The sequence below is a fragment of the Pimephales promelas genome, chromosome 1 (assembly GCF_988280905.1).
Source record: "Pimephales promelas chromosome 1, fPimPro1.hap1.1, whole genome shotgun sequence".
Classification (NCBI taxonomy): domain Eukaryota; kingdom Metazoa; phylum Chordata; class Actinopteri; order Cypriniformes; family Leuciscidae; genus Pimephales; species Pimephales promelas.
Window position 1 is genome coordinate 45042153 of NC_142769.1, and position 13593 is coordinate 45055745.

General features: G+C 40.9%; 1 pseudogene; it reads left to right on the forward strand.

The window, feature by feature from the left end:
• The first annotated feature begins 10548 nt into the window (after positions 1-10548).
• Positions 10549-12814, forward strand: LOC120469960 (lymphocyte antigen 75-like; annotated as a pseudogene).
• The last annotated feature ends 779 nt before the right edge of the window (positions 12815-13593 follow it).

Genomic DNA, 13593 nt, shown 5'->3' on the forward strand with positions numbered 1-13593 from the left:
GCATGTACTGTGACGCGCTACAGGAGGCGCTGCATGAGAAGGAGATCAAGTCAGCCGACCTGCTATTTGTTGCTTATTCTGAACGAACTCGTCTTTGAGATTACCGTGTTCTAACGCATTTTTACTCATTAAAATGTTAACACAATAGTACACATTTGATCATTATTTGTTTGACATTATAGGGGAAGCTGAGCTTCCCTTGCAGTCTTAAAGAAATCTCCACTGCTCTAGACCCTTCCAGAGCTGAGATATTGAGATATTTATAATGGCATAAATGCTACGTGGTATCTCAATATCTCAGCTCTGGAAAGGTCTGGAACCTCCATTTTTGCACTCAAGTCTAAGTCTCGTGGCCCTTTATCAGAATCCAGAGTTTTGAGAAGATTGGAGAGACTTAATTTTTCACCCGAAAAAAAAACGAAAGGGGTACCACTGTCGTTTTTTTTTTTTTTTTGGTCGAAATTTTGAGTTTTTCTGATCTTCTTGAAACTCTGGATTCTGATAGAGAGCCATGAGACTTAGACCTGAGTGCAAAAATGGAGGCTCTAGACACTGCCAGAGCTGAGATATGTTAAAGGATGTATAGGCCAAACCAGGTGTTATCAGAATCCCGATATTGACATGGATCCATCACAACATGTCTTCATATTAGGAACTGAAGTGGTGTTGGCAGTCAGGTGCTGGAGGAGTGGAGGAATGGATGAGAAGAGGACACAGTCAGCGCCAACACGCACTCATCCACATAAACACTGCTGGGCTTATTACACACAGCACTGATCTGGCACGGCACTACTGTGTACTAGACCAGACAGCAGGTGCACACACACAAACACACACACACACACACCACAGTCAGTGTGTGAATCTCAACAAAACCAGATCCTGGTCACACTTCACCCCAAAATATAAAGCAGGAAATATAAAGACTTAGACTGGAGTGCAAAAATGGAGGCTCTAGACCTTTCCAGAGCTGAGATATTGAGATATTTATAATGGTATAAATGCTACGTGGGATCTCAATATCTTAGCTCTGGAGAGGTCTAGAGCCTCCATTTTTGCACTCAAGTCTAAGTCTCGTGGCCCTTTATCAGAATCCAGGGTTTTGAGAAGATTGGAGAAACTAAAAATTTCGACCCCAAAAAAAAAAACGACAGTGTTACCCCTTTCGTTTTTTTCGTTTTCGGGCGAAAAATTAAGTTTCTCCAATCTTCTCAAAACTCTGGATTATGATAGAGGGCTGTGAGACTTTGACCTGAGTGCAAAAATGGAGGCTCTAGATCCTTCCAGAGCTGAGATATAAAAATTTAAAATTTTGACCCGAAAAAAAAAAAACGACAGTGTTACCCCTTTCGTTTTTTTTCGTTTTCGAGCGAAAAATTAAGTTTCTCCAATCTTCTCAAAACTCTGGATTATGATAGAGGGCTGTGAGACTTTGACCTGAGTGCAAAAATGGAGGCTCTAGACCCTTCCAGAGCTGAGATATCAAAACTCAAAATTTCGACCCGAAAAAAAAAAACGACAGTGTTACCCCTTTCGTTTTTTTCGTTTTCGGGCGAAAAATTAAGTTTCTCCAATCTTCTCAAAACTCTGGATTCTGATAGAGGGCCACGAGACTTTGACCTGAGTGCAAAAATGGAGGCTCTAGACCCTTCCAGAGCTGAGATATCGAAATTCAAAATTTCGACCCGAAAAAAAAAATGACAGTGTTACCCCTTTCGTTTTTTTTCGTTTTCGGGCGAAAAATTAAGTTTCTCCAATCTTCTCAAAACTCTGGATTATGATAGAGGATTGTGAGACTTTGACTTAAATGCAAAAATGGAGGCTCTAGACCCTTCCAAAGCTGAGATATCAAAATGCAAAATTTCGACCCGAAAAAAAAAACGACAGTGTTACCCCTTTCGTTTTTTTCGTTTTCGGGCGAAAAATTAAGTTTCTCCAATCTTCTCAAAACTCTGGATTATGATAGAGGGCCATGGGACTCAGACCTGAGTGCAAAAATGGAGGCTCTAGACCCTTCCAGAGCTGAGATATTGAGATATTTATAATGGCATAAATGCTACGTGGGATCTCAATATCTCAGCTCTGGAGAGGTCTAGAGCCTCCATTTTTGCACTCAAGTCTAAGTCTCGTGGCCCTTTATCAGAATACAGAGTTTTGAGAAGATTGGAGAAACTTAATTTTTCACCCGGAAAAAAAAAACGAAAGAGGTACACCACTGTCGTTTTTTTTTTTTTGGTCGAAATTTTGAGTTTCTCTGATCTTCTTAAAACTCTGGATTCTGATAGAGGGCCATGAGACATAGACCTGAGTGCAAAAATGGAGGCTCTAGACCAGTGGCGGCTGCTGGTCTTTCAAAGAGGGGAAGCTCTTCTTTTTTCTTCTTCTTTTTTTTAAACTTGACTTTCAGGTGTGGGGATGGTGAAAAGAGCGAGGACTCGATGGGCTTTATTTTATTCCCCAAACAAGGGGAATAAATTGGGAGCAAAAAAGGCAGGTAACGAGGGAGGACAGGTGGGGCAAAATAACTAATAATCAGGAAACAAGATGGGAGTCACAATGACAGGAAAGCACATATGGCACAACAAACACATGACAAGCACAACTGCACAAGCCATGTGCTCATACCAAACATGACAAAAACACATGACCAATAAAACAAATTAAAAAGCAATTGTGCTCACACAAAATGAGACCTGAAGAACGATGAGAACACTCATAAGACATGTGTTCACACAGAACATGACAACATGAAAGCACACAGCTAGTTTAAAACACAAGCTGTGTGCTACACAGCACAAGACAAAACATGACATGAAAGCACACGGCCGATGTAAACACAAACCATGTGCCACACAATACACAACACACTGAACAGAGCGAACACGACAAGACAGAACGCTAACGTTACGCATGAGTACGACCATAAGGTCATCCTGTGCACTCACAACCGAAAACAAACACGCGGAGAATGCATGTCCGAATCCCAACACAAAAGTGAAACCAAACTAGACAGATGTGCCGTGATTCAAACACCACGCCCGCACATGTAACAAGACACCGGACATCGACGGAATAAATGTGGGAATTAGGTTGAACTGTGAAATATCTGATGAAAATTGCAAATACTAAGAAATATGTTACAGTAGTTCGTCTTTCGAGTAAAATACACACAAAATTCGCGACGAGACTGAGCACGAAGTCTTTAAACTAGCTTCCGCGTCAGCGATTTTTTTATTGGGTGAAATCACTGTCAATCAAAAGGCGATGCAATCCTCCAATCATCACGCGGACGCCCGGACGCCAGGCCAGCCCACTTCCCTATTAACCCCAGAGACGCCCGGCGTCCGTGGGCGGGACATAATCGCAGCATATATCCAATGACCGTCTACTTTAACAGCACTGAAAAAAACTGTTCAAAGCAGCCCCATTGAAGTCAATGGACGCCGAGCTTCAACGGGGAAATGCCATAGGAAAACGCATGTACTGTGACGCGCTACAGGAGGCGCTGCATGAGAAGGAGATCAAGTCAGCCGACCTGCTATTTGTTGCTTATTCTGAACGAACTCGTCTTTGAGATTACCGTGTTCTAACGCATTTTTACTCATTAAAATGTTAACACAATAGTACACATTTGATCATTATTTGTTTGACATTATAGGGGAAGCTGAGCTTCCCTTGCAGTCTTAAAGAAATCTCCACTGCTCTAGACCCTTCCAGAGCTGAGATATTGAGATATTTATAATGGCATAAATGCTACGTGGTATCTCAATATCTCAGCTCTGGAAAGGTCTGGAACCTCCATTTTTGCACTCAAGTCTAAGTCTCGTGGCCCTTTATCAGAATCCAGAGTTTTGAGAAGATTGGAGAGACTTAATTTTTCACCCGAAAAAAAAACGAAAGGGGTACCACTGTCGTTTTTTTTTTTTTTTTTGGTCGAAATTTTGAGTTTTTCTGATCTTCTTGAAACTCTGGATTCTGATAGAGAGCCATGAGACTTAGACCTGAGTGCAAAAATGGAGGCTCTAGACACTGCCAGAGCTGAGATATGTTAAAGGATGTATAGGCCAAACCAGGTGTTATCAGAATCCCGATATTGACATGGATCCATCACAACATGTCTTCATATTAGGAACTGAAGTGGTGTTGGCAGTCAGGTGCTGGAGGAGTGGAGGAATGGATGAGAAGAGGACATAGTCAGCGCCAACACGCACTCATCCACATAAACACTGCTGGGCTTATTACACACAGCACTGATCTGGCACGGCACTACTGTGTACTAGACCAGACAGCAGGTGCACACACACAAACACACACACACACACACCACAGTCAGTGTGTGAATCTCAACAAAACCAGATCCTGGTCACACTTCACCCCAAAATATAAAGCAGGAAATATAAAGACTTAGACTGGAGTGCAAAAATGGAGGCTCTAGACCTTTCCAGAGCTGAGATATTGAGATATTTATAATGGTATAAATGCTACGTGGGATCTCAATATCTCAGCTCTGGAGAGGTCTAGAGCCTCCATTTTTGCACTCAAGTCTAAGTCTCGTGGCCCTTTATCAGAATCCAGGGTTTTGAGAAGATTGGAGAAACTAAAAATTTCGACCCCAAAAAAAAAAACGACAGTGTTACCCCTTTCGTTTTTTTTCGTTTTCGGGCGAAAAATTAAGTTTCTCCAATCTTCTCAAAACTCTGGATTATGATAGAGGGCTGTGAGACTTTGACCTGAGTGCAAAAATGGAGGCTCTAGATCCTTCCAGAGCTGAGATATAAAAATTTAAAATTTTGACCCGAAAAAAAAAAAACGACAGTGTTACCCCTTTCGTTTTTTTTCGTTTTCGAGCGAAAAATTAAGTTTCTCCAATCTTCTCAAAACTCTGGATTATGATAGAGGGCTGTGAGACTTTGACCTGAGTGCAAAAATGGAGGCTCTAGACCCTTCCAGAGCTGAGATATCAAAACTCAAAATTTCGACCCGAAAAAAAAAATGACAGTGTTACCCCTTTCGTTTTTTTTCGTTTTCGGGCGAAAAATTAAGTTTCTCCAATCTTCTCAAAACTCTGGATTATGATAGAGGATTGTGAGACTTTGACTTAAATGCAAAAATGGAGGCTCTAGACCCTTCCAAAGCTGAGATATCAAAATTCAAAATTTCGACCCGAAAAAAAAAACGACAGTGTTACCCCTTTCGTTTTTTTCGTTTTCGGGCGAAAAATTAAGTTTCTCCAATCTTCTCAAAACTCTGGATTATGATAGAGGGCCATGGGACTCAGACCTGAGTGCAAAAATGGAGGCTCTAGACCCTTCCAGAGCTGAGATATTGAGATATTTATAATGGCATAAATGCTACGTGGGATCTCAATATTTCAGCTCTGGAGAGGTCTAGAGCCTCCATTTTTGCACTCAAGTCTAAGTCTCGTGGCCCTTTATCAGAATCCAGAGTTTTGAGAAGATTGGAGAAACTTAATTTTTCACCCGAAAAAAAAAACGAAAGGGGTACCACTGTCGTTTTTTTTTTTGGTCGAAATTTTGAGTTTCTCTGATCTTCTTGAAACTCTGGATTCTGATAGAGAGCCATGAGACTTAGACCTGAGTGCAAAAATGGAGGCTCTAGACACTGCCAGAGCTGAGATATGTTAAAGGATGTATAGGCCAAACCAGGTGTTATCAGAATCCCGATATTGACATGGATCCATCACAACATGTCTTCATATTAGGGCTGGGCGATATGGCGATATATATCGTTACCGCGATAGAAAACGTCAGACGTAACAGATTTTTTTATTCCGTGTATACCGCGAAATGCAAATAAGGGGGCGTGGTTAACTCCCGTGCAGCGCGCGTGAGACTGATGCTGAGATTTCTCAAAGAAACATGGAGAAAGCAGATCAAGAGGATCCACAAAGGAATGACATTTTCTAAAGGATTGTTGTTAACGTGATATGTTCGGGGGGAAAGGCAGCTGTCAACTTGAGCAGAGCAGCAGCACCCAGGCTACAGTTTAGAGGAGTGCACGTTCGCAATGGGAAAGCATGAAGTTACTTGATAACAACATTTCATAGGCTATATCAATATCATTACGAGAAATAACCTTAAATAATGTATAGTTATCCGCTTCTTTCCTTCTCTTATGTATAGTTACTTTTTAAACATGAAAATCGCTTTCAGCATGAATGAACATCCTGCTTGTTAAAACGAATGTATAATCCTGTTTCTGAGGCAAAATTACTAAATATGCAGCGCGAGTTATATATTTTTTAACTCCAAACAATTGCCTACTGAACCAGTTGATAAAATCTTCCTTTGATTCGATCCGTGATTACAACTTCACTCTCAAATTAATCGATCGCATTTTGTTGATGTTAAGACGCGCGCGTGCACATGCACTGAGAGGGAGCGCGCGGTGTTCGACGCACTGTTATAAGGTGTGTATAATTTAAACTATTTAGTCAACACTAACAGTAGCTGCGGTTTGGTTTTCATATTGCTGCTCTCCTTCTTGTCACTTCTGAACTGATGGGTTGCCAGATATAACAAAGAGCAAAACAAGCCCGTTAAAACAACAGTGTGTGCAGTCTCCGGTTGTGGAATACCCTTCTCCGTTGAAAACGCAGTATAATAAGCACATGTGGTAAAAAAAAATATTATAATTATATTATATATATTATAATTATATTATAAACTGATTGATGAAGTAAAGCAATGCATGAGATTGAAAAATTATTTAAAGTTGAAATGCACCTATGATATCATAACATATCAATCTGTTGTGGGAAGTTCATCTAAGTTTATGAGTGTTTTTTGTTTACTATATTTTGATATAAAAATAGTTTACCAAATAAATCATTTACCAAATAAAATAAAAATAAAACAAGGTGACATACTTTTCATTTCTAAAGTATTTGGGCTTATTTAAAGCATCGATTTTTTTTTTTTTTGAGGATAACTATATAAATAACTATATCGTAAAATATATCGTTACCGTGAAATAAAATTAGTCATATCGTGAAACACAATTTTGGTCATATCGCCCACCCCTACTTCATATCAGGGACTGAAGTGGTGTTGGCAGTCAGGTGCTGGAGGAGTGGAGGAATGGATGAGAAGAGGACACAGTCAGCGCCAACACGCACTCATCCACATAAACACTGCTGGGCTTATTACACACAGCACTGATCTGGCACTGCACTACTGTGTACTAGACCAGACAGCAGGTGCACACACACAAACACCACAGTCAGTGTGTGAATCTCAACAAAACCAGATCCTGGTCACACTTCACCCCAAAATATAAAGCAGGAAATATAAAGACTTAGACTGGAGTGCAAAAATGGAGGCTCTAGACCTTTCCAGAGCTGAGATATTGAGATATTTATAATGGTATAAATGCTACGTGGGATCTCAATATCTCAGCTCTGGAGAGGTCTAGAGCCTCCATTTTTGCACTCAAGTCTAAGTCTCGTGGCCCTTTATCAGAATCCAGGGTTGAGAAGATTGGAGAAACTAAAAATTTCGACCCCCCCCCCAAAAAAAACGACAGTGTTACCCCTTTCGTTTTTTTCGTTTTCGGGCGAAAAATTAAGTTTCTCCAATCTTCTCAAAACTCTGGATTATGATAGAGGGCTGTGAGACTTTGACTTGAGTGCAAAAATGGAGGCTCTAGACCCTTCCAGAGTTGAGATATCAAAACTCAAAATTTCGACCCGAAAAAACAACAACAGTGTTACCCCTTTCGTTTTTTTTCATTTTCGGGCGAAAAATTAAAGGGTTAGTTCACCCCAAAATGAAAATTAAGTCATTAATTACTCAGCCCCATGCTGTACCAACCCCGTAAGACCTTCGTTCATCTTCGGAACACAAATAAAGATATTTTTGATTGAATCTGAGAGCTAGATCAGTCCTACATAGGATGCCTAATGGCTCTTTCAGACTGCACGATTTTCAAAGTAGTCAGGTCGCTGCTCTTTTCACACTGCATGACTATCTTGGCCAGCATTCAGTCGCTGCTGTGTTCACACTGGACGATGGATCGGCGACAGAAGGTTTCACACTGCATGACTTTAGAAAAATCGCCGACAGACTCTGTCTAGCACGCAAACTACATTTCACAACAAACACGCGTGAGATATGAAAAGGAAACAACGCGCGACACCACACGTGCAAGACCGGAGTTCTCACGTGAGACTTTTTTTTTCGACCCGGTTGTGGTACAGCTGGTGAAACAGACACGAGTGCTCCTGCCAAATTTCTACTAATTTTTCTTCCATTTATTGTGTCCAAATAGACCGAGAAGAAGCTTTTTTTGTTGAAACAATGCCATATCATGTTGATATGTGATCTATAACTCCTCCCCGAACTCCCTGCTGCTCTGTATCTTGCTCTCTCACTGGCTGCCGGTGATCGCCGATGTAGTTTTCAGTCAAAACACTTTTCACACAGCAGGATTTTGAATCGCCGACAGGTCCAGATATTTAGCATGCCAAATATCACACGGGCGTCGGCGACTCGTCGGTGATTCTCTCAGTTCGCGTCTTTGTTCATTCACACTGCGTGATTGTCACTCGCGTGAACGAGCGCCGATTTGCCTGTGATTTCGGGCATTTGTCGGCGATTTCTCAAAACCTGTCGGCGAGCCAAAATCGTGGCTAAAATCATGCAGTCTGAACTCGGCATAAGGGACTGGCTCTTGACGGCCCATAAAGTCATTGAAGAAAAGGTTTAAATATTCCATGTGCCTACAGCGGCTCAATTATAAGTTTATCAAGCGACGAGACTACTTTTTGTGCGAAAAAAACATAAATAACGACTTAATTCGACTATTATATTACTTCCTTATGGGCGCATGCGCGAGAACTGAGACGTGGACGTTCTTCTCCTTCGACTGCTTTTTGTTACCGGCTGCTCCGCTTAGGAGTATTACCGCCACCTACCGTATAAAATGATGATCCATATATAAGGCGCTCCGGATTATAAGGAACACTGTGTTTTTTTTTTTAGAAGATTAAAGGCTTTTAAGTGCACCTTGTAGTGCGGAAAATACGCAAATTGAAAAGCGTATGTACAGTGCGCATCTTCCTCTGCTTGTAAACAGAAAGTTTTGCGCTTCCAGCTATATCAGCACATCATCTTATACGGTAGGTGGCGGTAATACTCCTAAGCGGAGCAGCCGGTAACAAAAAGCAGTCGAAGGAGAAGAACGTCCTCGTCTCAGTTCTCGCGCATGCGCCCACAAGGAAGTAATAGAATAGTCGAATTAAGTCGTTATTTATGTTTTTTTCGCACAAAAAGTAGTCTCGTCGCTTGATAAACTTATAATTGAGCCGCTGTAGGCACATGGAATATTTAAACCTTTTTTTTTAATGACTTTATGGGCCGTCAAGAGCCAGTCCCTTAGGCATCCTATGTAGGACTGATCCAGCTCTCAGATTCAATCAAAAATATCTTTATTTGTGTTCCGAAGATGAACGAAGGTCTTACGGGGTTGGTCCAGCATGGGGGTGAGTAATTAATGACTTAATTTTCATTTTGGGGTGAACTAACCCTTTAAGTTTCTCCAATCTTCTCAAGACTCTGGATTATGATAGAGGGCTGTGAGACTTTGACCTGAGTGCAAAAATGGAGGCTCTAGATCCTTCCAGAGCTGAGATATAAAAATTCAAAATTTTGACCCGAAAAAAACAACAACAGTGTTACCCCTTTCGTTTTTTTCGTTTTCGGGCGAAAAATTAAGTTTCTTCAATCTTCTCAAAACTCTGGATTCTGATAGAGGGCCACGAGACTTTGACCTGAGTGCAAAAATGGAGGCTCTAGACCCTTCCAGAGCTGAGATATCAAAACTAAAAATTTCGACCCGAAAAAAAAATGACAGTGTTACCCCTTTCGTTTTTTTTCGTTTTCGGGCGAAAAATTAAGTTTCTCCAATCTTCTCAAAACTCTGGATTATGATAGAGGGCCATGGGACTTAGACCTGAGTGCAAAAATGGAGGCTGTAGACCCTTCCAGAGCTGAGATATTGAGATATTTATAATCGCATAAATGCTACGTGGGATCTCAATATCTCAGCTCTGGAGAGGTCTAGAGCCTCCATTTTTGCACTCAAGTCTAAGTCTCGTGGCCCTTTATCAGAATATATATGTGTTATATATATTATATAATAATTCTGACCCATCATCTTCTTCCTCGTCTAATGCTGCGTTCTAGGCAGGTTTGAGCACGTAAATCACAACTTCAAACCAAGACACATGACTTTGTAGCATTCCAGTAGCCTGGATGCCAGCCCGAACTCCGCCCACAACATTTTTTGGACGGGAAGTTTTGGACTCGATCCATTGAGGAGTAATTATGATCGGTTCAGAAATCATCGGGCCAATCAAATTGCCAGGGCGGGCTTTATACGATGATTGACAGGTGATCTTCAGCCTCATAATCAAAGCCCAATGGAGGAGTTTCAGACTCATATTCTTTCTTGAATATGAGTATGACGAAGTCAGGCTAGGATTCCAGGCCAGTCACACCAAACTACCTGAGCGCAAGGAATTGTGGTAGCAAACAAACCAGCATTGCGGACCTTATGGGGCTTAAGGCCAATTTATACTTCTGCGTAGGGTGCGCGCAGTAGGTACGGTGTAGCATACGCACAGACGCGTCCCATGCCGCGTACCCTTCGCCGTCGCCTGACGCGCACCTCTTCAAAAATGTAACTACACATCGCGACGACGCGGACCGCAAGATCGGTGATTGGTCGGCTTGGTAGCATTGCATTTCCTCCTACGCATTTCCACCACTGTCTATGATTTCCACACGTACCATCTCCTCCGACATCTTCTCTCGTTTCTGCCTTTCAGTTTTAGTAATTTCACTAAAGTGAACTGTTTTTCCACCTCAATAAGCTCCAACTCCAACATGATGAGCTCTCTTTCAGTCGCTATTGCTTGTAGTAACCTAGCTGCGAGGAATCTAAACACAGTGGAACATTAAAACCCTCCGTCGCCAACTAGCGTTTCGGAGCAGTACTGCAGAGCAACCAAGACCTGAACGCAGAAGTATAAATGCTCACAACGGCGTCGCCTACGTGCGTAGCCAACGCCGTACACTACGGCGTACCCTCGACGCAGAAGTATAAATTGGCCTTAATGCACATTTGTAATAAATTCTGTCACCAAAGGTGCTTACTTCTTGTTTATTTGAGGGAAACTGAGGAGGAAAAAACGGTGCATACGGCAAGATAAGCAGTTATACCTTTTATTTTACTTTAATTGTACATTTGGATATTTATTTCGTATTAATTTATCCTTGCACTCAATGGACTGAAAACTAGTTAACGTTATATTGTCCTAAAGTGTATTCACACCGTGTACCGCCTGCAGAAACACTGCATCCGTAGGGGCTGCCATTGTTGTTTTGTATGGTTTCGTGGGCTATGTGACATCAGAGCTCATAACTGGGAGTACATCGATCTAGTGCAAGTTCACAGGTGGGAAGTCACGGGTTTGACTGCCATTTCAGTGCACTTTCACGGGTATATGGGGTTCTTGCATTAAAAAAATCTGCCATGCGTGTGTGCGTGTGACAACCTTACAGACATAAAAACACAAATTTGCATTTTCCTTTCTACACTTGCATGTTATCTTTGTTTAAGCACGGTTTGGCTACTTGATACACAGATATTTGCCTGACTGTCTAGTTGGTCAGTGCCTCCCAGTTTTTTATTGTCTCTCAGAAATAAAAGACACCCCTTTATCACTGAGCACACACAAAGAGATCATCTGTGTAGAAATGAAGGCTGCCGTCGCTCTGCTCCTGTTTTTGAGTCTCTTTAGACTGAGCTTCAGTCTTTACAGAAAACACTTCTTTGTGAATACATTAATGACCTGGGAAGATGCACAAAAGTACTGCAGAGAATACCATGATGATCTGTCCACTGTCAATAAAGAAGAGGCACAACTGCTCTCTGCAAATCCAGGAATCATTTATGAATATTTTTGGATTGGACTGCACATGAGTCCTAACAACCGAGAACAATGGATTTGGTCTGAAGGTGAGGATGAAAACATCGACAATTGGCACACTGGAGAACCAAACCTACTACACACTGAAAAGTGTGGCGTTGTAAGAAGATTTAATTCTAAACTGTACAATGCTCCGTGCTCATGGACTCTACCATTTTACTGTATGAATGTCTTTGAGCTCATTCTGGTGCGTCAGAATAAGACGTGGGATGAAGCCCTGGACTACTGCAGACAGAACTACACTGACCTGGCAAGTCTAAGCTCTCAGAGGATTATGGCAGAGGCGATAACTAACACTATAACATCTCAGACAGCTTATGTGTGGACTGGACTGCGCTTTATGGCTGGCCATTGGTTCTGGGTCAGTGGTGATGATCTTCAATATAAAGCCTGGTCTGTGGAGGGGGAATAATGTTTGGAGACCCAATAATTGTGAGGATAAACTGAACTTTCTCTGTCTTAAAAAGCTATAAATGTGCTTCATGTTGCAATATACATCCATTTCTTCATGTAGGCCTATATATGATATTGATTCTTTTATAAATCATGAGTCTATAGAAGTCTATTGCTTTACAGTAGGCTATGTATGGTTGTTAAAAATAATGGATTTTTAACCTTTCATTTTAGTCGTGTCAACATGTACATTGTCTTGTAAAACAATGTTAAGCTGATGTTTAAGATCTTTTATGAGCTTGCAGATACATTATAAAACACTATTGTAAAAATACAAGATTTAGATTCATAGTTAGATTTTAATAGCCATGTTAAAAAGCTATGTAAAACGATCATGCTTTGTTGTTTTTAAACTCAATGATATTTTCACGTAGCCTATATCATACGGATTAACCAACGGGTCTAGGACTAACCAGGCTGTAGTGTATCAGATTGAATGTCTTTATAACCATGCCTTGAAAAGTTTAGGAAGCAAATAAGATATATTATTGTAAATATAAGATTCTAAGTTTTGCTCATTTTGTTTGTTTCCATTATGTAGATCCACCAGAGCGGCTTCTAGCAGCAATTGTAAAATTTTATTCTGTAAAACATCTTTTGCTCAGACTGCTGTAAGGCTGAAAAAAACTGGTTGTAGAGAAAATATCCGACCAGTGGTCTATGAAACAAAAGGATCTTGTTGGAAATTAACATTTGACCCCCTACCCCCTTCCTTTGAGCACCTTATCTATATTTCTCTCTCTCTCAAAACTCACACAAGAATATATATATGGTTTTAATGTGAATGGTTATCTTTAAGGATTGTGTTTAGTATCATTTTAAAGGTCTCTGGGTGACTGGTACTAATGTCTCATTCCCAAAGAAGTAAATCAAAAGGTAATAAAGTTCTTAAGAATATAGAAATATCTTGCACACATGTGTCCGAGTTAACACTTTCTGACCATTTGTCTGAATGCAAATTACCACTAGCAAATGGTTACCCACAGGTAAATTTCCACTGGAAACCCATGCTTAGATATGAAATGAGGCCTGTCTATATAAGGAAAATGGAATAAGAGCTCAGGGCTGTTTCTGTATCAGATCAGCCCATGATGCTGTGTCGTTGTCTCATAATAAAGGATTTTCCT